The sequence below is a fragment of the Gracilinanus agilis genome, chromosome 2 (assembly GCF_016433145.1).
Source record: "Gracilinanus agilis isolate LMUSP501 chromosome 2, AgileGrace, whole genome shotgun sequence".
NCBI classification, from domain to species: Eukaryota; Metazoa; Chordata; class Mammalia; order Didelphimorphia; family Didelphidae; genus Gracilinanus; species Gracilinanus agilis.
Genome location: NC_058131.1, coordinates 212,945,283 through 212,973,212, shown reverse-complemented (window position 1 = coordinate 212,973,212; position 27,930 = coordinate 212,945,283). Strand labels below are relative to the sequence as shown.

Genomic DNA, 27,930 nt, shown 5'->3' with positions numbered 1-27,930 from the left:
TTCCTAAATTTAAACACAAAATAGAATAGACATATATAATGTAGCTAGGTGTGTAGTAGATAGAACACTATGCCTAGAGTCAGGAAATCTTGAGTTCAAATGAGATACTTATTAGCTGTGTGACCCTGGGCAAGTCACTTAACCCTGCCTCAATTTCCTCATATGTAAAATGAGTTGGCAAAACTGGCAAAATCATTTCAGTATTTTTGCCAAGAAAACCCCAAATGGGGTCACAAAGAGTAGGAAATAGTCAAAACGACTGAACAACAATAACAATAGGCATATATAATAGGTAGGCATTTATTGATTGTTGAACACTGTTCAGACTCAATTTTTAAAATATCTGATTCCATTCTAATAATAATAATGATAGTTAACATTTATATAATACTTTGTGCCAGGCTCTATGCTAAACACTTTATAATTATTATCCCATTTGATCCTCAATAATATAAGGAGGTAGATATTATTATTATCCCCATTTTACAGATAAGGAAACTGGGGCAAAAAGATATCAGATAACTTACTTATCCAGGGTCACACAGCTAATAAATATCTGATGCTAGATCTGAACGCAGCTTTTCCTGAGCCCAGACCCAGTGCCATGCTGCCTAGGCACCTCCATCTATTAAATTCATTCCCAATTTGGGAAGAAAAGGCTGTGACAAAGTAGCAACAATACAGTAGCTGATATTTATAGTATTGGAAGACTTGCAGAGCACTTAATAGACTTCATCTCTCTTCTATCCCATCCTTAACTTGGATATTGAGGCATTACCACTCTCATTTTATAGACAAGGAGAGTAAGGCTTAGACAATTAAGTGACTTGTCCACTATCAGAATTAGTATCAGAAGTAAACTATGTACCTAGGTATTACTGACTGCAAGGGTCTATCATTATTATCATTATTGTTATTGTTATTATAGTTATATCCAATAGGAAACTGAGAATTCCAGGGAAATGTAGTTTGGAGCTAGTATCATAAATATGATGTATTTATATGTATGTAATCTATATATGATATATATATGATGTGTTTATATATATGTAATATTACACGTAATATGGAAGCCCCAGGGTAGACTAATGTGCTGACTTTACCCTAACCAAGTAGGAAAACACTCTTTTCATTGCAAAGTCATAACTCACACCACAAATGCAAGGAAAACTTGGAAGCCTTCAACGTGGGTCCAGAACTTTATCTCTTTAAGAAGCCACATTTAGGTAGATTCAAAATTCAATTTGTTTATCGTGTTTGGGGTCTTAGGGATTGGTTTACTAACATTCTTTTTATTGGCATTATCCAGTATAGGAAGAAAACATCCTTTAGGTTGCCCAGGAGGTAGTCTATAAACACTCGAAGAAAGACTTTTTCTTACTTCTAAAGAAACATTCCACACAGTTCATTTAAACAGGAAGAAGTCCTAGGAAACCAAGTTCCAAGCGTTCCGGAAAAGTCCTCTGATTTTCAGTTTGGGCACTATTGGAAAACAGGAAGAGGTAAAATACCTCATGACTCATTTGTTGTAGAAACCACAGTCAACAACCCCAGCTAAGCACAAGCATTTTGGATATCAGTCTTAACTACAGGAACAAGCTGGGGACAACAAGCCTCCTGGGCACTTGTAAGGAGGAAGGGTAAAGAACCCAATGAAAACTTTTAAGCCCCATAACTAACAGCCAGGAGGAGCCTTTAGGCATCATCAAGTCCAATTCTTTGATTTTGAAAGGGCATAATGAAACCCCAAGGTCACCAGTGGAGTTACTGTTACATTGCCTTGACAGGAACCTTTAACACAATTCTTAGCACAACTTTTATTAAGGAATTTGGGGACCAAGAAGTAAAATGTCTTCCTAAAGTCCTCTGACTCTGAACCCAAATCCAGGACTGTTTTGACTCTTCCAAATGTCCGAATGGATCATGACTCTATTGGCATGCATATAGGAAATAGTTATAGTCAGGTTTGCTCCCAGTTATAAAGAAATAGAGGAATTGGTCAATTAAAGATATTCCTAAAGATTCATAATTCACTAGTTTTGGTACTCCCTCCAGTAAAGTAGACTGGAACCCCTCCACGAGTTTCAGTAGACTGATGGACTGATTGGCCAAGTCATTGGTGATGAGCCCCTTAGCACTTAGCTGGGCTAATTTGGATAACAGGCACACAGTATGTCACTGGGCTCCAACTGGAAGCCTTTCCAGTCTGGTAGGACCTGCTAGAACTTGTACTGGAGAACTCAGGGTCACCTCTGAATCACAACGAAGCTTCAGAGGAGAACTTAAGGGAGGCAAAGCAAAATAAGCACTCCCCTCCCCTAGGCGTTCATCATCTTCTATAAATACAATTAAGATAATTTCTACAAGTTCTCACAGGGCACCAGCAAGAGCACCCTGGTGGGTTGAACGTACTCAAGGGCTAAGCCCACAGAACACAGATGCAGTTTCAACAGCAACTAACTTAGTCACTGTCCTCATGCATCCAGAGCACCAGGGAGAGCGGGCTTCCCAGGACATGAGGTGCTTTCTTAGGCACTTTTTGAAAGTTAACTTTCATTTCTTTTTACTACCGTACAGTGAAAGTTGTAAATGAACATTTTACCCAACTGCTGTAGCACTAATTCTTCAAATCTCCGTGCCCCAGGCATTCCTGCAAATTAAAATCCTTAACATCTGCTCCCGGCAATTAAATATGATGTGTCCACACGGCCCCTGGAATCTTCAAGGTACAAGGGCTACTTTGAGGAAAGGAAGCACTTTGAACATCTCAAAGCACTATGAAAATGTTACCATTATTGTTATTTTTATTTTACTTCAGACCTGTGGTTATTTTTATGTAGGGAATTCATGGAGAAGAAATTAATTCTACCAGTTCTGGTAGCAACTATTGTAAAATTTTTAGTTGGAGAGCTGCTTAGGGGACCAAGAATGAGCAGGGAGGGCCTGATTGAAGTATAAACGACTTTCTCCAGTATGACATAGCCAACACGACTCAGAGGTCAGACTTGAACCAAAGACTCTCCTCACTCCAAGGTGGGCTTTTTATGTACTGAACCCCTCATTTATCATCATCACCACAATAAAAATAAAATTATTTGTTATAATATGATGTATACTATTATATAACATGACATTTATATTGTATATTTAATATACTTATATAGTATATATCAGTTATTATATTTTTATTAATTATTATTTAGCATTAGTTTTCCTTTCTTTATTATTTATATTTTGTCATATATTATGTTTATTTATTTATAAATTTAATGTATAAAGAAATATATTTAAATGCATTTAAATATATCATAAATATACTATAAATATATATAAACACAAAGAGAAATAAAAAATAAATGAAGTGAATATTGGCATTTTTATTTATATTATATATTTATATACTATGATGATCATATAATAATTTAAATATAACATTATAGATTCTATACTCATAGATAATAAATACATGAATAATAACATTACTATCATTACAAAGATCAGTGACGATAGCATCACAATAAAAAAGACTTAGAGTGTATTGACAACTAATGATCCATAAGTCTACTTTCTCATCTCTATAATGATAATAACATAGCTGCTATTTGTATATCACTTTAAGCTTTGCAAAACATATAAAGTCATTTGATCCTCACAATAGCTCTGTAAGGTAAATACTAAAGGAATTATTTTTCCCATTTTACAGCTAGAGAAACTGAGGTTCTCCAGGCAATTAAGTGAACTTGCTCTTGGACATACAAGAAGGAGTATAAGATGTGAGATTCAAACCCAATTCTATTCTGAGTCTAGAAACTTGTTCCATTCTATCACATTACTGCTTTATGAGAATTGTCTATGGATATATTAAAAATATCCTTGATGAAAATTTTAAAAGGACACCCAGATTTTCATAAATTATTTTCTACAACAGACCACACCTTTAATGGCACATAGTTGACTTTCAAGCATAGAGGATACAAGATGCTACTATGTTCATTGTTCACTGATTTTTCTTTTCTTTTTTTATTTATGCATTTGCTGTATCTGCTATGTGTAGTACAATCCTGGGGAGGCTACTTTCTTTGATAGGTGGATACTAAAGAAATAGATGATGACTATGTTCTTTCTGAATAAAATTACTTTGTTTATTTTCTGTATTTTCTTATGTGTGAACATGACTCCCTTTCGCCAGATTTTAAGTTCCTTGAGAGAACTGATTGTTCTATTCCTACTTTATATCTCTAGAGTCTAAAAAATTTCTGATATAAAGAAAGAGATAAATAAATGAATTAATATATAGCCTTAAAGGCTCTAGTTCAACAAGGTGTTTTTCATATATATGCTAAAATAATATGAGATTAACTGCCAGATATGACCATAAAGATAACTTTGCAGAACAATATTCTGATTATCAATACCCAGGAAAGCATAAAATTGGGAGACATGATCACCAAAATGTTCACCAATGCTTTGAAGGATATCTAATGCTAAGAACAAAAAAGAGGATGGATCCTTACTTGAGAGAGAGATTTGTCAGATTTGTGGATAACACTGAGCACCAGAACATTGTTGGGTCTCTTCACTGAGTTCCATGATTATTCGAAAAGGATAGGCTTAGTTATTCACAATGAAAGAATAAAGAGGATGAAAAAAATACCTATTGTTCAGATTATGACATACAAATGAAATGGTCAATGCACTGAAATGTCAATCAGTACCTGTATGGGCATTGATTTGGGTCTAGGAATTGAAAAAAAGATGAGATGCACTTGATAAATTGCTTGGTGCTTTGAACAATCCCAAGTTGCTTAATGCCACCGTCCTTTTTTTTTTTATATCAATATTTTCCCAGTGGAACTATTTGACTCCAAATTATGGAATACACAATGCCTTAATGATTAAAGTTACAAATGACCCAAGGGCCAGTGGAGAAAAGCATGGTGGTTAACAAGAAAGCTATAGCATATTGCAAATATTGGTGAAAAATATTGTAAAAAAACACCATCAGGGGCATGCATGTCCAGAAAAGAAGAGCTGATCATGTTTTAAGAGTATGGGAAAACAGTGATTGCTCCAACTGCTTTCTCTGTTCCCCATGAAAGAACCCGGAGGAAGGCTTCTAGTTCCTCAGGTAGATTTCCTATGGGGAGAGGGTTTGTGAAAAGAAATGGTCAATAGCTGCACAAGATCAAAATGGTTAGATTTTAGTTTACACCAGAGAAGTCAAACCCTTGGCTTCATGTAATAGCAAAATTATCCAAATTAAAATGTAATTTGGAAATGTTTAACAAAATAAGTAAATATACACATTATAAATACTATTATTTTGTGTTTTTAACCTGCAGCTGCTGGGATACCTTTCTTTTTGAGTCTGACACACCAGCTTACAGATAAATGAACAGAGGCGGAGAAAGATCAGGTGAAATGCCTAGGGTGGCACAGCTAGTACTAGCTTATGAAGTCAAGAGACTTGAATTCTGGCAGTTACTATAAGCCTTGGGGTAAGTAATTTGCTCTCTTTGGGCCTCCATTTCCTTATTTATAAAACAAAGGAGCTGGAATAAATTGATACCTGAGGGACCTTTCCTGCTCTGACATTCTATATCAATCTAGTGTATAAAGCTTTTTTGAAGGAAGGAATCACATCAATTTCTTTAGTTTTCACCTAACTACTATAAAGAAAGAAAGTAGCCTCCTCAGGATTGTACTGCACACAGGAGATACCAAAAATACATGAATGAAAAGAAAGGAAAAGAAAAGAAAAGAAAAGAGAAGAGAAGAAAAGAAAAGAAAAGAAAAGAAAAGAAAAGAAAAGAAAAGAAAAGACTGATCAGTTTCAACAAAAATGTCCACAGTTACTGATCATATATATACATATATATGTATATGTATATATATGTCTTGAAACTAGTCACCTCATCTGAATTCTATCACTATTTATTTACAGAACGAAAATGCCTCAAACCATTAAGCTCTGAGGTTTCTCCTTGTGGACAGGTGGGAGAGTAGCCACAAGCCACCAAGGTGATGAGGGAAAACCACCAGGCTCAAGAATGACTAAGTCTGGCCATGCTATGACTTATATGTAAGACCTAAGACAAATTACAAATGGGTTCCAATATCTTGAAAAATTCTTTCTTTTTCCTCTCACTATCCTCCCCCAACTCCTCTGTGCTGCAAATGTCTCCAGACAAAATTAAGTGACAATAAACATTTCACTTTGAAGAAATAAGTAATACTAAAAAGGACCATAGAAATCATAGGAACCAGAGAGGCCAAGAGATGCATCCTGGGCCACCCAGGTAATGAGAAGCAAACTGATGACACTAACTCTGGTCTTCATACTCTTGTCCCTAAACCCTGCACTCTTTCTGCCACAGAGCAACATGTGGCCTGAAAGGGATGAGGGTGACAAATTATGGAGGGGGAAGGGGAAACTGAGTCTCAGAAGTGAAGCAGCTTATATAAGAACACATAGCAAGGTAAGGAGAAAAATTTCAGTTTGAACCCAGATTTTCTGACTCCAGTTCCAGGACTTTCCCCACTGGAATGGGCTAATTATCTTTCTTTCTCCTCTTCTTCTCACTGTCTCCTATAGCAGAAGTCAATGAATCTTCTTTCCCTGGTCTGAAAGTAAGTCACTACCTCTCTAAGGGTCTCTGTTTCCCCCTTTGTAACATGAGGAGTCTGGACTATGAAGTTCTTCCCCATCTAAAGTTCTAATTCTAAAGTGGATAATTACTTTTTCAAGTTTCCATCGATCAGATTTCAGGCCCATCTACCACTCTTGTCCTGCTATGCCACCATCAGAGTGTTTCTTCTGTATATGTCAGTCTGCTAGTATAATTTCTTATGGCACAAACCCAATAGTATCTCCCTCTTGAGCCAAAATGACCCATTCATCCTTGCAGCACCTGGCATAAAGGCTTGTTCACAAGGGGCACTTAAGGAATGTCTTTTAGATCAAATGAGAACTGGAGAGGAATCATTTTTGATGTCACAAGTCAGTGTGAAAATAGGATTTGATTTATAAAAACACACAATATTGCTGGAAATATATATATACACATAATATAGATAGAAGTGTGCAGTTCATTTCTAAGCAAATTTTGGGTAGACAACAGAGAAAACACTATCTTTCCCTTTGGGCACACTAATGTATTGTTGGTGGAAGTGAATTGTTCAAATCTTCTGGAAAGCAATTAGGAATTTTGCATCAAAAATGACTAAAACCTCCATTTTTTTTTTGCCACTACTAGAGCATGTATCCCAGAGAGATCAATGACAAAAAGAAAGATTGCATAAACATCAAACTATTTATTGTCATTTAGTCATTTTCAGTTGTGTCCAACTCTTCATGATCCCTTTTGGAGTTTTCTTGGCTAAGATAATGGAGCGGCTTGCTATTTCCTTCTCCAGCTCATTTCACAGATGAGGAAATGGAGGCAAATTAAGTGACTTTCCCAGGTCACATAGCTAGTAAGTGTCTGAAGCCAGATGTGAATGCAGTTCTTTCTGATTTCAGTCCCAGAACTCTATCTACCATACCACCTAGCTACTTTTAAAATATTTACAGCTGTACTTTTTGTGGTAGTAAAGAATTGAAAACAATTGTCTGTTGATTGGGGAACATGGTACCTGAAAGTAACAGAATATTACTGTGGTATAAGAAAAAATGAATCCAGAGAAGCTTGGGAAGATACATGAACTGACTCAAATTAAAGTAAGCAGAACAAGAAAACAATATACACAATGACTACAACAATGGAAATTCAAGGAACAACAACAAAACAATCAAAACTATGTACTGCAAATATAAATAGTCTTTTGTCTCTTTTTGATTCTCTATCATCGAGCACATAGTAGGCATTTACTAAATGTTGATTGATTGATTTATTGATGATGACCAAGTTTGGCTCCAAGCAAGAGAAATGAGAAATCACCTCCCACCTTTTTTAAAAATTTGGAATGATGGATATGGTACATATGCTGGATACAACAAACTTGTTTGATATGTTGGTTAGTTTGGTTGCACTTTTTTTCTTTCTTTTTAATTCTATCATAAGAGGGATGGTTCTCTGGAAGAGGGGGGAAGAGAAATATTGGGTCATAGAAGGATAGATTTAGAGCAGGAATGAACCTTAGGAAATGTATGTGATGAAGAAATAAAAGTCATCAATAAAACCATTTAAAAAACAAACAACAAAATGTCTTTTCCCATTAGAGAAGGCTAAATAATGATAACTTCTTATTTCAATATTTCAAATAATATATGATTTTATTGGTATGATCAAAACTTTATTGACCATTGCAGATTATAATCAACCACATGCCTTTGGAGTCAGGTCTTCATGAATCACAGTAGACAAAAAGAAAATCCAGTACCTAATGGCTTAAGGTTTGGGGATAACATTCTCTGCACTTAGACTAGTCCTTGGACAAAAGATAATGGTCGTCTTTCTTTGATTTTTTAAGAACTGAAAAACAAAACAAAAACTCTAACCAGTTCAATCATTGGACTGTTAAACAAAGAAGAGGGAGCCTGACTTTGTTGACTGAAGTAAGTTACCTGCTTATCTTCAAGGACATTTTTCTTAGCAATCTCAGAACCAACAACTGACCTGAAGTAAAGTTATTAAGGCTGACCAGAAGTTATTCTTAATGCCAAGGGTGCCAAGTATCCTAAGTTGTTTCTTGTTAATAAGACTGGATAAAAACCCTTAGTGTTAGGGAATTCATTACTGTATCAGTGAGATCTCTTCCAAATTTACATTTGAGTGGAGTAGGCTAGAGAGGGGAATTTAGCTCTTCAGAGTTTTCATACATCAGTTCAATTAAATCCTTCCAAAGATATCTTAAGAAAGTTGAGAGGAAAAGGGGGCCCTTATTCAAAAAGTCCTTAAAGCCTGTTGCCAAAAGGTACAAAGACTATTCTGTTGACCAACCTTTGTGAAATATGTGGGAATGTTTCCTACAAATAAATCAACTGAGAAACAAGAACTTATTAGGTGTCTACTACATGAAACAATCCATGCTCTGTGTTAGGCACTTGGGATACAAGAGACAAAAAGAAGACAATGTAGACTCCTTGAAGGTAGGGACTATCAGATAAAATAAGACCCACATATAAATATAATCCTCCCTTAGAGCTCACTTGTTCAACTTATACCAATAGTAGGTTGGGTCTCTAAAGGGGTGGCTGATTCTATTTTCAGTGTTCTACGGGGTAATGCTTTGGGTGACTAACTTTTTAAATGCTACCTCATGAACCCCTACCAAAGAGGTTCCCTTTAATCAGCAGATAGACTAAGTTAGCAAAGGCATTTATTTGAATGGCATAGCAAGAATAGCAGTTATAAGGCAATTCTCCCAACACTATATGCATTGGCTCATAAATAAATGCAGAGTCCCAGATGGGAAAACATAGGCATAAACTGGCAGTGAGCATTAGTGCATTTCAATGCACTTTCTCTCTCTAGACAATCCTCACAAAGCTTGCTACAAGTTGCTCTGCTATTAAGCTGAGATGGCTCTTTGTAGGACACACGATCTCTGCGAGATCAGAAGCCCAGCTTCTTCCTAAAATGTAGTGTCTCTGCTTGGCTGAGTTGAGCAGGTCACTTGTACTGGTTCCTTCCTAGTCTCTAGACTGCTAAATGGGACTGGGCAGAGTTGCTTCTTCATTGCCTGTGTTATTCTCAGGGCATGGCCTCTCTGATAAAGAGGTGAACCCACTGATCTCCCTGGCTCACTCTTGGTGGGCAGAGGTATTCCATATCCTACCTTCAGAGTCACTGGCTGTGCTAGGGGAACCGAGATCCCTTTAGCTGGGGTTTTTCAGTTAGGTCAATGACTCTTAGCTTTTCCACAAATTCTGCCTCATTCCAAAGTCCCTTCCCTCTTTAAGCCACTCCATAGTGCCTTAGAATAATTAGTTTCAGTTCAGTCATTTCCATCCCTCTTATTCCACTGGGAATCTTATGTAGATGAGTGGCTAAGGAAAAAGGTGTGAATACAGTCTACACCCCAGCATTTATGCCATTGTTTTGCTGGCCTCTTTACTCGAGGTAGGGTGAAGAATGTCTATTTCCATCCAAACACTTTTTCCTCTCAAAGTTACCATTCTGTAGCCTCCACATACTATCAGCTTTTGCTCAAGTTTTACTGGAGTACCCCCTTGCATAAGTAATAATTCACTGGGGGTAGAAGGTAGGAAGGACTGGCAGCTAGAGAAAATTAGAAAAAGCCTCAGTTATCTTTTTGATCCCAGTCTGAAGTTGGTCAGGACACTGGAGGTACAACCTGGGGCCATGGAAGTGTTTTCTTTTTGGACCAAAGCTAACTGAGAACATAGTCTTCTTCCTGCATTCTAATGGAACAGACCTTAAAATTTCAAATTTAATACAGTATTGGGAATATGTGAGTTTACAAAGGTTTACAATATGTTTTACATATGTTACTTCTTAAGCCATTTCTTAAGCCAAAGGTAGGTACTATTATTTTATAGATGAGAAAACTAAAGTCCAGAGAGGTGATGATCTGCTCAGCATAGGACAGCTAGTAAGTGAATGAGGCAAGAGCTGAATTCAGGTCTTTTTCATTCCAAATATATAAGATCTGAGTAGAAAAAATTAATTAGAAGTGAATTTAACATTTAATAGATCCATTATTTCATTCCCTCTCTAATTTGCATGGATTTTTCTGGTATAAGGAATATCATCTTTGGGGCCTACTCTTATCCTGTTTTCCTGGTCTTTTCTGAGCTTTCTCTTTCCCCCTTTCCATGGTTTACTCACAAGCTCTCCACATCTTGCCCTTTTCCGTCAAAAGAATCTGATAAACTCATTCACATTAAGAAATGGAGCACCCAAGGCAAAAAACCATAGAAAGTCAGTGGTAGAAAGGAAAAGTGAAAAGTCAGTGGAAAGACTCACTGGTTTAACTGTCTCAATACTAAGAAATCATAATCTAAAGCTAGAAAGTAACAGACTTAAATGATAGCAAGATCTCCAGACTTCATCAAAGAATGCTAGAATACCCAATGCTAGAATGCTAGAATCAAAGAATACCCAAGTCCAGTGATGGGCAAACTTTTTAAAGAGGAGGCCAAAGGAAAGGAAATGTTCATCTGTCAGTCTGTTTCTAAGGCAACTCTTTCATAGTTTCATCGTATTGTATCCTACTCATTGTATTTGTCAGATTAGGAATAATGTCACACAGCCTGATAGAACATTTCAGGGGGCTGCATGTGGCCCAATGGCCATAGTTTGCCCATCACTGCCTTAGTCCCTCTTTTTACATAGGAGGGAACTGAGGTAAAGTGACTTGCCTAGACCTCTTTCCACTATATCACACTGTCTCTGAGGCATTTAAATTTATCTTTGGGGAAAATCAGGGATTTGAAATTGAGGGAAGAAGTGAATACATTCCAGACTTGAGGGACAGATAGGCTATGCAAAGGCATGGAGATGGAAAATAGAATATAACTGAAATAAAAGCAAAGAACTGGATACTCCTTGACTTTTCATTTCTTGATAATGAAGTGATGACAGCTAGGTGGTGCAGGAGATAGACTCTTCTTCCTGAGTTCGAATCTGGCCTCAGACACTTGCTAGTTGTGTGACCTTGGGCAAGTTACTTAACCCCTGTTTGCCTCAATTTCCTCATATATAAAGTGAGCTGGAGAAGGAAATGGCAAACACTTCAAGAACAAAAATAAGGTCATGAAGAATCAGACATGACTGAAATGACTCAATAGCAGTAACAACAGTGTGAAGACAATACTATTTGCACTATTTATCCTCATGTTGTGATATGGAAACTGTTTTTATAAATCTGGAAGTATTATTAAAAACTGAAGCTTTTGTTATTATTTTTCCTTAGGAGAAAGATAAAGGCCGGTCATTGGTCAGTGAAAGGGTCAAGAGAAAATCAAGAATAAAAACAGATAGGGGGGTTTTGAAGTTTCAATCCAATATTATTGATCCAAGGATGAGAAGCTTCAATATTGTTAAGACAAAGCAGTACTCCTACCCTGATTAAGAAACTAGGTAGAGTAACTAGATTTCTCCCTGCCCCTGGGGCCTAACCCAATATGTTCTGGAAGATAATAGACTAGGTACGTGCCTAGGCATTGAGATAAGGGTTATATAAATAGAGCAGTATTAAGTTGTTTTTTCCAAAATGTTTTGGAGCATATTTGAAGGAGAAGATAGACTTCAAGGACATGCAGAGGGCAGCTTAAGTTAGTTAATAGTTTTCTCTTGCCTTTTTAGAAACTGAAATGAGTTGGGCCTCTAAAAGGGTAGCAAAGGGAACTCTGGTTGTCAACAAAAACAATGAATTCCTATTTTATGATAACAATCCCTGCTTCATCAAAAAATCAGAATATCAGAATTCTAAGATATTTGGTTAATGTCAAATTAGAAATGCTACTGCTTTTGCCAAGTAAAAAAAGTCCAAACTTCTTACCTGGGAATTTAGGGTCTGCTACCATCTGATTAAATGCTGCCTTTCTAAGTCTCTTCTTGCACAATATAAGTAATGCTAAGGCAATGGACAGAGAGCCAGGAAGCCCTGGACTTTATTCAGGAAAAAAAAAGGAGGTCAATATTATTAGACTGAACAATATGTTAGTGACTGTGGGGGAAGTAAAAGGAATAAGAAGAATGGAAAGAAAGTTGGGTTAGTTTATGAAGGGTTTTGAATGCCAACCAAAAGGTCTTATATTTGATCCTGGAGGTGATAGGATGCCGACTGAGCAAGGAGGTGGCAGCGTTATAAGACGATGACTGAGCAGAACCAGGAGAACATTGTACATAGTGACAGCAATAACATACAATGATCAGCTGTGAAAATTTAGCACCTCTCAGCAATGCAATGATCTGGACAATCCTGAAAGGCTTATGACGGGGAATGCTATCCGCCTTCAGAGAAAGAGGTGTTGGAGTCATCTTTCAAATCATCGTATTTATGGTTTTATTTGGGGTTTTTTGTTTCTATATGAGGGTGCTCTTACAATAATGACCAATATGGAAGTGTGTTTTGCATGATAATAAAAATAAAATTAAAAAAAAGAAAGATGGCTTTGATAGCTGTATGGAAGATGGACCACAATGTGGGGAGACTATGGTAATATTCACATGTGATGTAATAAAGGACTGTACCAGAGTGATGGCAAAATCAGAGAAGAGAAGGGGGCATATAGGAGATGTTATGAAGGTAAAAATCAACAGGTCTTGGCAATGTCATATATATGGAGTGAGAGTGAGGACACTAGGATGGCACTTAGGTTGCAAGTGGAGATTCTCCTTGGAAATGGGCAGATGATGATAGCTGTGTCAGGAATAGTGAATTTTGGAAGGATAAGGTTTGGGAAAGGAGAGAAAGATACTACGTTCCATTTTGGATATGATGAGTTTAAGATGTATAAGGGATATTGATTCTGAGGTGTCTAATAGATAGTAGCACTGGATAAGCAGATTTGGAAATCACCAACAGGGGGCTGATGGGAGTTGATGAGATGACCAAGAGAAACACAGTACAGAGTGGGAAGAGAAAAACGTCCAATCAGTTGAGAGGTTATCATAATACAAAGATCTTTAGGTTAAGGTTAACTATGAAGCAATCATTAGTTTAACAGATAAAAACGAAGGCTAACTCCATATTTTCTGAGCCACTTGAATCTTTTTTTTTTTTGAGTCAACAAGCCAAGTTAGGAATGGTTTGTTATATGCTTAAGATGTGCCCATTAATATGTCAAAGGCTTTAAAAGCTACAAGAGGGACAGAAAGTGTGGTTCTTTAGCCTCAGACAAACTGTCAGGGAATCAAAATTTGCATATATTAAACAATCAGGGAAGAAAATGACATATAATTAAGTACTAAATTTTGTGGTTTGGAAATTGAGTGCTATAGGAATACACAAAAAGGTGGGATTGGTTTAGTCTAGAATAGTTAGGGAAGGCTTTTCATGGAGGAGGTAAGAACTTAAGCATATGTCAAAAATAGGCAAGAATCGGTCTTGGGGAGCAGCTAGGTGACACAGTGGATAAAGCATCAAACCTGGATTCAGGAGGAGCTGGGTTCATTTATCTTCTCAGACACTTGCTAGCTGTATGACTCTGAGAAAGTCACTTAATCCAATTAGCCCAGCCCTTGCCTTTCTTAATTAGAATTGTCACTGACACATTATTAACTCTATTATTTAAGAAAATACAAATTTATTTAAAAAAAAAAAGAATTGGTCTTGGGAGGGTGATGAGGGTGATCATAAAAATCATAGGATGTGAGAGCGATAAAAAGCTTTAGACTTTATCTAGTTTCATCCCTTCACCTATACATGAGGAAAATTAGGACTAGAAAGAGGAACTGTCTTCTTTAGGAAAGAAGAAATCTGATTAGTTGACCCTCCTTTGATTTTCCCATCATCCATTTTTGAGGATATTGGGTTTTTATTTGATTAAAATGACAGATGTGAAAGACTATTTGAGAATGTGTACTTGGTCTACTTTACCTAGTCACACTAAGATATTATGGAGAAAGTGATGATTTTAGGAATTATAAGACATGAGTATGAGTCCCACATATAACATTCACTAGCTTACTGTGTTCAAGTCATTCCCCTTCCTTCTCAGAATCTTAGTTTCTATAGCAATAAAATGGAAACAGTAATATGTGGAACTACCTACCTTACAAGATGGTTTCAAGAAAAGTGTTTTGTGGTTGGTTCTATGGTTGTGAGCGATGATGATGGTGGTGATGAAGATGACAATGATAATGATGTCACTTTTAGCTCAATGGAATGAGGTAGTTGCCCAGTATGAACAATTTCTAAAAGTCAAGAACAGGATATAAAAAAATCAAGCCAAATGCATTTCAGACCTTTAAGAGATTCAACTGCTAACCAAAATAAACAAGAAAGAAGTTAAAAAGATGAACAGAATTTTAGAAAAGTTATATATAATAGATCTCTGGGGTGGCAGCTGGGTAGCTCTCAGTGGACTGAGAGTCAGGCCTAGAGACGGGAGGTCCCAGGTTCAAATCCGGCCTCAGACACTTTCCAGCTGGGTGACCCTAGACAAGTCACTTGACCCCCATTGCCCACCCTTACCACTCTTCCACCTAGGAGCCAATACACAGAAGTTAAGGGTTAAAAAAAAAAAAAAAAGATCTCTGGAGGGAAGGGAATATAATAGAAAGGAATACACTTTTTTTCTCAGGGGTATATGATGTTATAAAAAGATTTACCATGTAGTAGGATTATAAAAACCTTACAATTAAATGAAGAAATAGTAAATATATACTTTTCAGATCATAATGCAATAAAAATTACTTTCAATGAAGGGCCATGGAAACATAGATTAAAAATTAATTGGGTGGGGCACAGGTAGGTAGCTCAATAGATTGAAAGCCAGGCCTAGAGACAGGAGGTCCTGTATTCAAATCTGTTGTCAGATACTTCCTAGTTCTGTGAGCATGAGCATTGCCTAGCCCTTGCCACTCTTTTGCCTTGGATCCAATACATGGTATTGATATTCCAAGATGGAAGGTAAGGATTTGAAAAAAAAATTAATTGGCAACTAATCTAATTCTAAAGAATAAGTGGGTAAAAAAACAAATTAAAGAAATAATCAATAATTTTATTAAAGAGATTGATGACAATGAGGCAATATATCAAAATTTATAAGATATAGCCAAAGCAGTACTTAGGGGAAAATTTGTATATCTTAATGCTTGAATAAAAAATAGAAAAAGAACAGGTTAACATGACTAACATGATAAGAACAGATTTAGCATGCAACTAAAAAGACTAGAAAAATAATAAATTTAAAATCTGCAATTAAATATAAATTAGAAATCCTGTGTATCAAAGGAGAGATTAATGCAAATTGGAAGTAAGAAAAAACAATGATCTAATAAATAAAACTAGAAGCTATTTTTATGGAAAAACAATAAAATGGATAAACCATTGGATAATTTGACTTAAAAAAGAAAGGAAAACCAAATTAGCAGTTAAAAATGAAAAGGGTTAATTCATATCAATGAAGAGGAAATTAAAACAATAATTAGGAGCTATTTTGTCCAATTACATGACAATAAATCTGACAATCTAAATGAAATGGGTGAACATTTACAAAAATATAGATTGTCCAGATTAAGGAAGAGGAAATAGAATAACCGTATTTTAGAAAAAGAAATAAAACAAGACTAACATCTCATAATGAATACCCAGACAAGGTCAAATGATTTTGACATAAAGAGAGATATCATAAATAAGTTAGGGGAGCACGGAATATCTTACCTGTCAGATGCATGGATAAGGGAAGAACTTATGAAAGAACTAGAGATAAAGAGCACAATAGGACATAAAATACAAAGTTTAATTACTTTAAATTAAAACGGTTTTGCATAAGCAAATCCAATGCAGCAAAGATTAGGAGGAAAGCAAAAAACTAGGGGGAGGGAATTTTACAGCAAATTTCTCTGATAAAAGCCTCCTTTCTCAAAAATATAGAGAACTATATATTTAGAGAATATATAGAGAACTATAAGAATGTGAGTCATTCCCTGATTGACAGTCAAAAGATATGAACAGGCAGTTTTCAGAAGAAAAACAAATCAAAGCCATCTATAGTAATATGCTAAAATGTTCTAAATCACTCTTGATTAGAAAAATACAAATTAAAATAACTGAGGTATCACCTTACACCTATCAGATTGGTTAATATGACAGAAAAGGAAAATGACAAAAGTTGGAGGGGATCTGAAAAAATTATGATACTATGCACTGTTGGCGGAATTGTGAACTGATTCAACCATTCTGGAAAACATTTTGGAACTATGCCCAAAGGACTAACAAACTGCTTATCCTCTGATCCAGCAATACCTCTACTAGGTCTATATCCAAAATAGATCAAGGGAAAGGGGAAAGGATCTATATGTACCAAAACATTTATAATAGCTCTTTTTGTGGTAACAAAGAACTAGAAATGGAGGTGATACCCATCCATTTGGAAATGGCTGAATAAGTTGTGGTATATGATTGTGATGGAATACAATTGTGCTATTAAAAAATGACTAGCAGGAAGATTTCAGAAAATTCTAGAAAGACTTGTATAAACTGATGAAAAGTGAAGTGAGCAGGACCAGAACACTGTACTTAGTAACAGCAATACTGTACAATGATCAACTGTGAATGACTTAGCTATTCTCAGCAATACAATGATCCAAGACAATTTGAAAGGACTTATGATGAAAAATGCTATCCATCTCCAGAGAAAGAACTGACAGAGTCTGAAAGGATAATGAGGTATACTTTTTAAATTTCTTTATTTTTTTGTGTTTGTGTTTTCTTTTGCAATATAGCTAATATGGAAATGTATTTTGCAAGACTACACATGTATAGTCCGCAACGAACTACTTGCCCTCTCAGGGAGGGAAGAGGAGAAGAGAGAGAAAGAATTTGGAATTCAAAATTAAAAAAAAAAAAACAAATGTTAAAATGATACATGTAAAACTCAGAAGAATTGTTCATCAGCTCTGGGAAGGCAGGGGAGGAGGGAAGGGAAAAAAATCATGGAACCATGGAAAAATATCCTAAATTCAATGAATAAATAAATAAATAAATTTAAAAGGAATAAATGAAAACAATGTTTAAAATTGCTTTTACATGTAACTGGAAAGAATGAAATATTATTAAAAAATATTTCAGCACAAGGAAAACAAAAATTCAGCTATATACCTCTCTGTATTAGCACAAAGAATGTGAGTTCTCAAGCCTAAGAGTTGAGCCTAAGAAAGGCTTCATCTTCACCTGCCTTTTAAATAACAGTCTGGGACTGAAAAGAACTCTAAAGTGGGACAAACAGCAGAGTTGGGGCACAACATAATGGCAGGGCCACAATGCTTCTACATTAGTGCCACATTAACAATTTGGGACTGTTTCCAAATGGTACCAAATACTCGGGCCAACTCTTGCAGTCTTCACTAAAAGTCATCAGCCTCTTTTGGCTCAGGGGATAGAGTTTGTGGAAAATCACAAGATTACATACAGAGCTCCCTGCTCAGCAGAGACACTGATTAAAAAAACTCAGTCATTTGTGACAAGAATCTTGAAAGATAAAAATCAATTCTTTCCTTTTTTTATGAGTATAAAAAACATTTTAAAAAAAGAATCCAATTCCTCAAAGTGGCATTTTGGAAATGCTGGTGATAAGGGGGACTTTTAAAGGTTTATAAAACTTTTTTTTGGAAATCCTTACTTTCCATCTTAGAATCAATACTGTGTATGGGTTCTAAGGCAGAAGAGTGATAAGGGTTAGGCAGTGGAGATTAAGTGACTTGCCCAGGGTGACACAGCTAGGACGTGTCTAAGACCAAATTTGAACCCAGGACTCCTCCTATCTCTAGGCCTGGTTCTCAATCCACTGAGCCACCACCTTGGTGCCCCCTTATAAAACTTTCTGAGTGTAATCACAAAGGATAAAAGCTTGATAATATTAATTAATTTTAAAATCAAGAAGTTTTTAAAATTTTTATTTTTTAAATTATTTGTTATTAATAAACATTAAACCTCTCTATTTAAGACCCTTTGACGGGGTACTGAGGGTTAGATCAATCATGGTCCCTGCCCTCAGGGAGCTAGCTTAGGAAGAATGGACAAGAATAATGCAGACAATTTGGTAGAGTGGAGGGTGTATGGGATTTGGGGTCAGAGGATTTCAGTTCAATTCCACCTCTTCCACCCACAGTTCCTTGGGAGCAAGGATTGTCTTTTGCCATCCTTTGTATCTCCAGTATTTAGCACAGTACCTGGTACATAATAGGTGCTTAAATATTAATTGACTAACTGACCTTTTCAAGAGAGTCATAATTTCCTACCTTATTAGGCAATTTTAAGGAGAACATTTTATAAATGTCAAGAATACACACACATATGTATGTATATATGTAAATCAATATTACCATCATGGAGGAGAGTGAGGAATACCATAAACACATAGAAAACACTTTTAAGAAATCTTTCCCTCTTTCCTCTAACAAATGGATATTGTCCCCTCCCATTGCCCGCCACCTAGGTGGACACCCCGAGTTCCTGTTTTAGTTTAACCTCTCCAGTTCCCTCTCCCTGTCCTTAAGATTATGGACTGGGTCCTTTGAGCCACTCATCTCTTTCAGGGCAGTCATGGCCACTTAACACCAGCTGGATGAGCAAGGAGTGGCCCACTACAAACATTCCAGTGAAAATGAGGTATTGTTGGGCTCTACCATTTGTCTTGCTGCTATACCCTAAGCACCACTGAGCCTAATCATCTGTCTTGTCACTATTCCTTCCAGCCCATAAAATCTCTACCCTCCACACTCCCAGGCTCTCTCATAGGACCTTCCAGTAGATCCCAAGTACCTCTAGGCTTTACCATCCAGCCCACCAGAGCACTATAAGCTCCAATGATTTCTCCATTCACCAAACAGTGGAATGTTCCTTCATATATTATTTCTTCCAATTAGAATACAAGTTCCTTGAGAGAAGGGACTGTCTTGCTCCTTTATTTGTTGCCCCTGCACTTAGCATAGTGCAGAGATATATACTGATCAAGGTTCATTCATAAAGGCATATTCCATACAACTCGACCAACATCATTTTGCAATAACAGAAATTCATTTTTTGAACAACCTCACTATAAAATCATTATAAAGAGAGGAAGGGAGAAGATTCTACCTGGTTGGAAACTGTCTTCACCTCCTCCTTTTGCACAGATTCACCTGAGGGAACCAATTAAGGACTTTGGGCTTGTCATTCCTACATGCATAAATGCCACAGAAATGGTACTGACAAGATGTACTGCAGGAGTTCAGAGAATGTAGAGACCAGTGTGGCCTGGGGTGGTGAAGGAAGTATTCACAGGGTTTAATGAATGTTAATTGGGTTGAAAGGAAGTCATGGTGAGGTGGAAAGAGAGCTGAACTTATAATCAGAGGACCTGGGGTTCAAACTTGTGTTTTGAGTCCTCTGTAACACCTGTAAAATGAGATGGCTAGACTAGATGACCTCTATGTACTTTTGTACTCTTATATTCTGTGATTGACTTGACAAGTTTAGCTAGAGGTGGGGATTAAAGGATAGGTTATTTCTGAAGGTAATTATCTGAAGTGGGAGGGAAATTGAAGGGAATATACATTTTTCTTATTATTCAAAAGCTGTAGCAATTTCTTTTTTAAAAAACTTTTATTTTTTTCCTAATTACATGTAGGAATGATTTTTTTAAAAACCCTTACCTTCCATCTTAAAGTCAATACTGTGTACTGGCTCCAAGGCAGAAGAGTGGTAAGGGTAGGCAATGGGGGTCAAGTGACTTGCCCAGGGTCACACAGCTGGGAAGTGTCAGGAATGATTTTTAACATTCAGTTTCTCACATTTTGGGTTTCAAATTCTCTCCCTCTCTCCCTCTCTCTTCTTTCTCTGGGAAGGTAAGCAATTTGATATAGGTTATATACATACTACCATGTAATACATATTTCCATATTCGTCATGTTGTGGAAGAAGATGCATATCAGTAAAAAGAACTCATGAAGAAAATACAGTGAAAAATAGTATACTTCCCTCTATTTTCAGACGCTTTCAGTTCTTTATCTGGAGGTACATAGCATTTTTCAACAGGTATCTTTTAGAATTGTCTTGGATCACTGTATTGTCAAGACTAGCTAAGTCATTCACAATTAATTAACATACAATATGGCTGTTTCTACTGTATAAGATTTTCTCCTGGTTCTGCTCACTTCACTTTGCATCAGTTTCTATAAGTCTTTCCAGATTTTTCTGAAATCCTTTATTCATCATTCCTTATAGCACAACAGCATTCCATTAGAATTATATACCACAACTTGTTCAGTCATTCCCCAATTTATGGCTATTCCCTAAATTTCCAATTCTTTGCCACCACAAAAAGAGCTGCTATAAATGTTTTTTTTTTTTTTTCCAAGTAGGTCCTTTTCCCTTCCTTTAAAAAAATCTCTTTTGGATACAGACCTAGTAGTGGTATTGCTGGCTCAAAGGACATGTACCATGTGACAGCCCTTTAGGCATAGTTCCAAATTGCTTTCCAGAATGGGTGAATCAGTTCACAACTCCACCAACAGTGCATCAGTGTCCCACTTTTTACACATCCTCTGCAACATTTATCATTTTCCTTTTCTGTCATATTAGTCAACCTGATAAAAGTGGGTGGTAACTCAGTTGTTTTAATTTGCATTTCTCTAATCAATAGTGATTTTGAAGCATTTTTTATATGACTAGATAGCTTTTATTTCTTCATTTGAAAACTGCCTGGTCATATCCTTTGACAATTTATCAATTGTGGCATGACTTGTATTTTTATGAAATCCACTTCTCTATATTTGAGAAATGAGGCATTTGACAGAGAAACACTATATAAATTTTCCCCTATTTTTCTATTTTTCTTTTAATCTTAATTTCATTGGTTTCATTTGTGTAAAAACCTTTTAATTTAATGTAATTGAAATAATTTTATAACCTGTAATGTTCTCTACATCTTGTTTGGTCACAAATTCTTCCCTTATCTATAGATTGGACTATTCCATGCTCCCCTTATTTGCTTATGTATCACGTTTCTTGTCAAAATATCCAGTTTGACTTTTTCTTAGTAGGGAGTCAGATGTTGGTCTAAACCTAGTTTCTGTCATAATGTTTTCCAGTTTTCTTTGCAGTTTTTGTTAAATAGTGAGTTCTTATCCTAAAAGCTGTGATCTTTGAGTTAATTGAACACTAAGTTACATCTACTACTTTGTACTGTGTACTTAATCTATTCCCCTGATCCACTATTCTACAGATTATTTCAATGATTACTGCTTTATAATACAGTTTGAAATCTGGTACAGCTAGGGGGAACGTAAACTGATATCACTAGTGAGTCTCATAAAGTAATCCTTCATTTCTAATCTGAAAGGAACATTTGAAAAACTGGAAATTAAGTATACTTTGAAAACTTCCCCTCACCAACCTCCAAAGAGCTCAGCTTTAAATCTGTCCTTTGAAGTCCTGCCTTTGGAGGTTATGCCCCTGGATTGAATCTACTGGATTCAGTTCTATTCAACTCAACAACCACTTACTATAGGTAAGGCCTTAAGCTAGATAAAATATTCATAAACACAATTCTGATTGCTTTTAAAAATCTAATGACCAATTTGACTGGCAGAAGTAGACCTCCGTTGGGAACAGGAGAGATATTAAATGTACTTCACTGCAAGGAGTGGGTCCATTCTGGCAGGTGTGTGCCAGAGATACAACTGCTCTCACAGGCACATCAAAGGTTTCAGGTACCATGTGTGTATAGTATATACATACATATGATATGAGTTATTTTGATTCATTTCAATTTAAACATTTTTCTGGTACCTACTGTGTTCTGCACCAAGGATATTCCAAAGTATAAGCTCACTAACAGACTAACAGATTGTGTCTGCTTTTCTAAGACCAGTCTAGTGAATTACAGAGAAGGTTTTCACTAGTATGCTGCCCCTGATGATGAATTCACTGGCCTTGGTGACCCATGAAACAAACACTCGGTTGGGGAAAAAAAAGGGGTCAGAGAATACTAAGAATCAAAGAGGTGTTTTTTTTTTTATTTTATATTTGTCTATAAATGAACTTGGCTCTTGGTGCTCTAAATGTGAAATATTTGTAACAGGTGTATAACTAGAAGAAAGAAACCATATCAACCTCAACATTCTCTCTGGAATCAAAACCAGAAGATAAAAAGGATTCTGAAGCTAAATGAAAAGAAAGTGCAATGAGAAACATAGAATATTTCTTGAAATATTGGCTCAACTCTCATTTCAATACTCAAGAGAAATATTTGCAGCCCCCCCATATCTCTCTCTCTCTCTCTCTCTCTCTCTCTCTAAGTCATAGTAACTACTGCCAAGAAATTTATAATCTAACATGTGTAGAGGGAAAAGAGAGAGCTGATAAGTACAAAGAATGGAAATAAGTCCAGGGTCACTTGCCCAAGTTTCCAGAGTCAGTCAATGGCAGAGCTGAGAGTAGAACCCAAGTCTCTTAATACTATTGTTCAGTCAATCAGCTCATTACAACATATTTCTTTCACAGCCACTACTGGGGTTTAATAAACATTAGGTCGAATGAATTATTTTCTCCACAAGCTACACTGTGATGGTATCTTATCTAAGGACCGAAATGTGAGAGGAGCAGCTGACCTACTCATGAGGCTGAGATCACTACAACCTACCCCCCTCCCCTTTCTCAAGAGGAAGACAGATTAACCAAAGGCTGAGGTGACATGATGCCTAAACATCTGGATGTAAAGTGAAAAATTTAGTCCATCACCCAGATTTTACCAATAATTTGAACATGTAGTGGTGTATAAATAAGACACCTCTGTTTGGACTGAAATTTTCATTTTTCATCTTAATATGCCACAGATGTAACCTTGATGGTCTTAAAAGTTGGTAGATTATCTATAGCTGGAGGTCTTCAAAGGGAGGCTGGATAATTACTTAACAGGGGATAATCACTAAACAATATGCTATAAAGAGGATTCCTGTTTAGGTATGGGTTAAGCTAGAATTCTAGAGGTTGTTTTTTTTTAACTTTGCTTGTTTCGTGGACACCTTTAGCAGGCTGGGGAAACCTATGGACCCCTGTTCAGAATAATTTTAATTGCATAAAAAATAAGCACATGCATAATTATTTACATAGGCACAAACTAAATATATTATAATATATGCATACATTACACCAGTATGCATGATATATGTCTTATTCTATAAGCATATTATAATTATATGTATGAATAATAATAATTTTAGTGTATAAAATAAAAAACACAAGATTACAAAGGAAGCCAATTATATTAAGATAACATATGTGATATATATAAAAATATTTTATAAAAAATAAGCCTATGGCCCCCAGGTTAAATATCCCAGAGACAGATGATCTCTGAGGTCCGTTCTATCTCTGACATTGGATAATTATATAGCTTGCCCAGCTCTTTTACCATCAATTTGATAACCAGACGTTTAGACTCACCTACCAATTATAGACTCACAAACAGAAACCATCTGGCCATAAAAAATAAAACAAAATCGTGAGAATTTAAGAAAAAAAAAGATATCACATTATCCTCAAGCACCCACAAGCAGATGCTGTGCATAGCCCAAAAGAATAAATATTCCCTAATCAGAATCCCTATCTTTTGACCTCTTGAAGGGAATTGGGGTGGACATTCACATCCCCAACCTACTACTGTAGCTCATAAGGGATGGAAGACTCAACTAAGTGGATACAAACTCATGAAGTATTCACATTGTAAATTAGTTGGGGTTCTGGGGTTCATAGGAATGAGAGAGTTGCTTGAGAGATGGAGATTTTTTAACAAAAAAAAAAAAAGAGAAGGAATGTGACATATTTGGAAAAGCATAGGGACCGGTTAGAGCCAAGTAACTGGGGTTCCAGACCCAAACCTTATGCTTATTGCCACCTGTTAGTAATCCCCATACTTCCTACATGAAGGTTATTTTGCCTCTCTTTGTATACCCTACTCAAAGGCACAGTGTCTGGCATCTAGGAAGTGCTTATTGAGTGAAAGTTCTTTGTAAACCATAGAGTATACACATTAATGTGGATTATAATGATCATTAGAACTATTCATTTCTAGAGAAATCTCTGTAATGAAGTGGGTTTTTCAGATAGTATAAAAAGAAAGAAGGGAATACTTGGAGATCAGCTTGGTACTATGAAAATGGGGGACAGATAGGTGGTACAGTGGACAGAGCAGCAGGCCAGAAGTCAGGAAGACTCATCTTTGTGAGTTCAAATCTAGTCCCAGACACTTACTGGCTGTGTAATCCTGGGCAAGTTGCTTAACCCTTTTTGCCTCACTTTCCTTATCTGTAAAATTATCTGGAGAAAGAAATGTCAAACCACTCCAATATCTTTGCCAAAACCCCAAAAGGAGTCATGAAGAGTCGGACATGACTGAAACAACTGAACAACAGTGGAAACAGTGCTAGCTCTGAAGGGTTCAGTATCAGCTTTGATTCTTCCTAACTGTGTAACCTTGGGCAAGTCACTTAACCCCCACGGACCTCTACTCCTCTTCTGTAAAATGAGAAGGTTGAACTAGAATTCAGTGATTCCCAAAGTGGTCACCACCGCCCCCTGATGGGTGCTGCAGTGATCCAGGGAAGCGGTAATGGTCACAGGTGCATTTATCTTTCCTATTAATTGCTATTAAAATTTTAAAAAAATTAATTTCCAGGGGGCTAAGTAATATTTTTCTGAAAGGGAGCGGTAGGCCAAAAAAGTTTGGGAACCACTGAACTAGATGAAGTCTGAGGTCCCTTCCAACTCTTGATATATGGCTTTATGATCCCAGCCAAAAAAAAAAAAAAAGAAAAAAAAAAAGAAAGCTTATTGTGGTCCTACACAATCTGATGCCCTTCCCTCCCTTTCCAGCTTTATGTCACATTGCTCCCCTCCGTATAACCAATAGTCTAGCCAAAATGGACTATTCTATCTCCCCCAATATAGCTTGTATTTCCTTGACTGCCCTTTACACAGTTCCCTATTCATTGGAACATCTTCTTTCTCCTTCTTTCATCTGAATTTTTATACATTTCTTAAAGTCTGACTTAAAGACAAAGGCTCCTCCCTGAAGCCTTTCCTGATCCCCACACAGTAAAAGCCCTAACCTTCAGACTTCACATGGTCCTTCATTATATACTTTTCTAATGTATTTACCACATAAGATTGAATACTGCTGCTATTTGTATGGCAATTTATTTTTCTTTTGCTATGAGGGCAAATACCAACGCTTTTTTTTTTAAAAAAAAATCAATCGATCAATCAATTAGAATTTTTTTAAACATTAGCCTTTTAAGTAAATTCTGTATTTCCCTTCTGGAGCCTAGTACAGTGCTGTGCACACAATAAGGGCTTAATAACTGACAACTGGGTTTGAATATGTTGAAGATTTGGGGAGAAAAGAGATATGGGATCAGAGCTTTTGGGAAAGAGAGAAGGGAGGCAGATTTTCCATTGAATAATTCCAGTACCCTATTCTGCATGGAGATAGCCTTTCCATTTTATCTGATTTATAAAGACATTAATTTAAATGCACTCTCCAAGACACAAGGAGGGGCTTTTCCTAGCCCCCAGTTATCTGTTTGGACTCTTTTTCAGCCATACACACATCCTGTTGGTGATTTATCCTCTATGAAATCACATTCTGTGCTATTTTATACCCTTAACCTTTCAACTCTGGAGTCTACTTTCCCTTATTGCAGATAGCTGGCTGGTAGAGCTCAGGAATGGCTCACCAAGCCCCATGTGTAACACATGTTTACATGCTAGAAAAGAATGAAAAAAATGCTTTCCCACTTGGAGTTTTCCTGCTTGACCTGATGGCCATTGCTTCTAGTTCCAGAGAGAAGCTCTAAGTAAGGATTTGAAGTCCAAGTCAAGGATACAAGAAAAGACAATATAGGGAACAATCCATGTCACAATTAGAAATAGAAACTGATAGATTTACCAGCTCTGTGATGGCCATATGACCTGGTTTTCCAAGACAGGACTGATTTCATGGAGGAAAAAAGAATACTAAAAGTATATATTGCTGATATTTTCATTTGTGTCCAACTCTTTGTGACCTTATTTGGTTTTCTTGGCAGATCCTAGAATAGTTTGACATTTCCTTCTCTGGGTCATTTTACAAATGAGGAAACTGATGCTACCCATTATATAAGTATATATTTTTATACTTGTATAGTGGACAGAGTACAGGCCTGGAGTCAGGAAGGTTCATCTTCCTGAGTTCAAATCTAGCCTCAGAAACTTATTAGCTGTGTAACCTTGGGCAAATCATTTGACTTTGTTTGCTTATCTGTAAAATGAACTGGAGAAGAGTATGGCAAGCCATTCCAAAATTTTTGCCAAGAAAACCCCAAATGGGGTCACAAAAAGTTGGAATTGATGGAAAAATGCCTGAAAAACATATAAGTATAAAAGCATAAAAGGTATACTAAAATACAGTTACATATTAATATATCTATATGTGTAAAAGGTATAAGAAAAAGTAGTATAATCAGGCCTTACAAAGGAAATATTCTTTGACTATATGGCCTAATCCATAGTGTCTGGCACATAGTAGGCACTTAGTACATGTTGATGGATTGAATACATGATTAATCTTTGCTTCAGGATATATAGCCACTGACACAATGTCTAGTGCTCCACTTTCTTTTCATTTTATTTCAGCAAATGTTTATTTTGCACCTACTATGTGTGGAGCACTAAGAGAGGTATAAAAGACAGATGAGATAGGTTTTTAACCTCATGGGGCTTAGAATTTAACATAATAAGTGCTGGGTGAGATAGAAAACAAGTGTTGTATGAGGTCTGAGAAGAAAGACTACTATGAGCTGGGGAAGCAGTTAAGGGTTCATTGAGTAGGATCTGCAAAAATCTGCAAAGAACAAATAGTAATTCAGCACATGAAGAAGAGGAGGAAGGGCAAGCACAGGGAGCAGCTCCTGCAAAGCTATGAAGGAATGGAATTATATAGGTCACTGAGGGAACAGAGTAGCCTCTTTTGCCTACACTGTGATATGTATTGAGTGAAGTAAAATGAGATAAGACTGATAGACCAAATAGACCTAGACTTAGTCTTGAATTGTAGGCCAAGGAGTTGAAATATGATTCACCAGGAATGGGAACCAATGAAGGTGCCTGAGCAAAGGATTCACAGTATCTGTGGAAGGAGACCTTGGGCATTCTCGGGAATTCTTTCTGACAAGAGTAAAGACAAAAAGCAGCAAGTTTCTGCTAAAAGATGTCCATCTCAGTAGAGAGTCAAGTCAACCCATTTCCCTTTGGGACAACTTGAATTAACAA

General features: G+C 36.5%; 1 protein-coding gene across 2 annotated transcripts in view; it reads right to left on the bottom strand.

Annotated features, from left to right (window-relative positions):
- The window catches only part of HPCAL1 (hippocalcin like 1), a 205,580-nt gene that overhangs the window by 77,291 nt on the left and 100,359 nt on the right, over positions 1-27,930 (bottom strand). The window contains exon 2 of one of the 2 annotated variants that reach the window (XM_044663633.1): positions 14,687-14,828. The exons of the other annotated variant lie outside the window; for it this stretch is intronic. The gene's annotated coding sequence lies outside the window, so the exon portion shown is untranslated. The remainder of the gene's footprint in view (positions 1-14,686; positions 14,829-27,930) is intronic. 2 annotated transcript variants of the gene reach the window in all.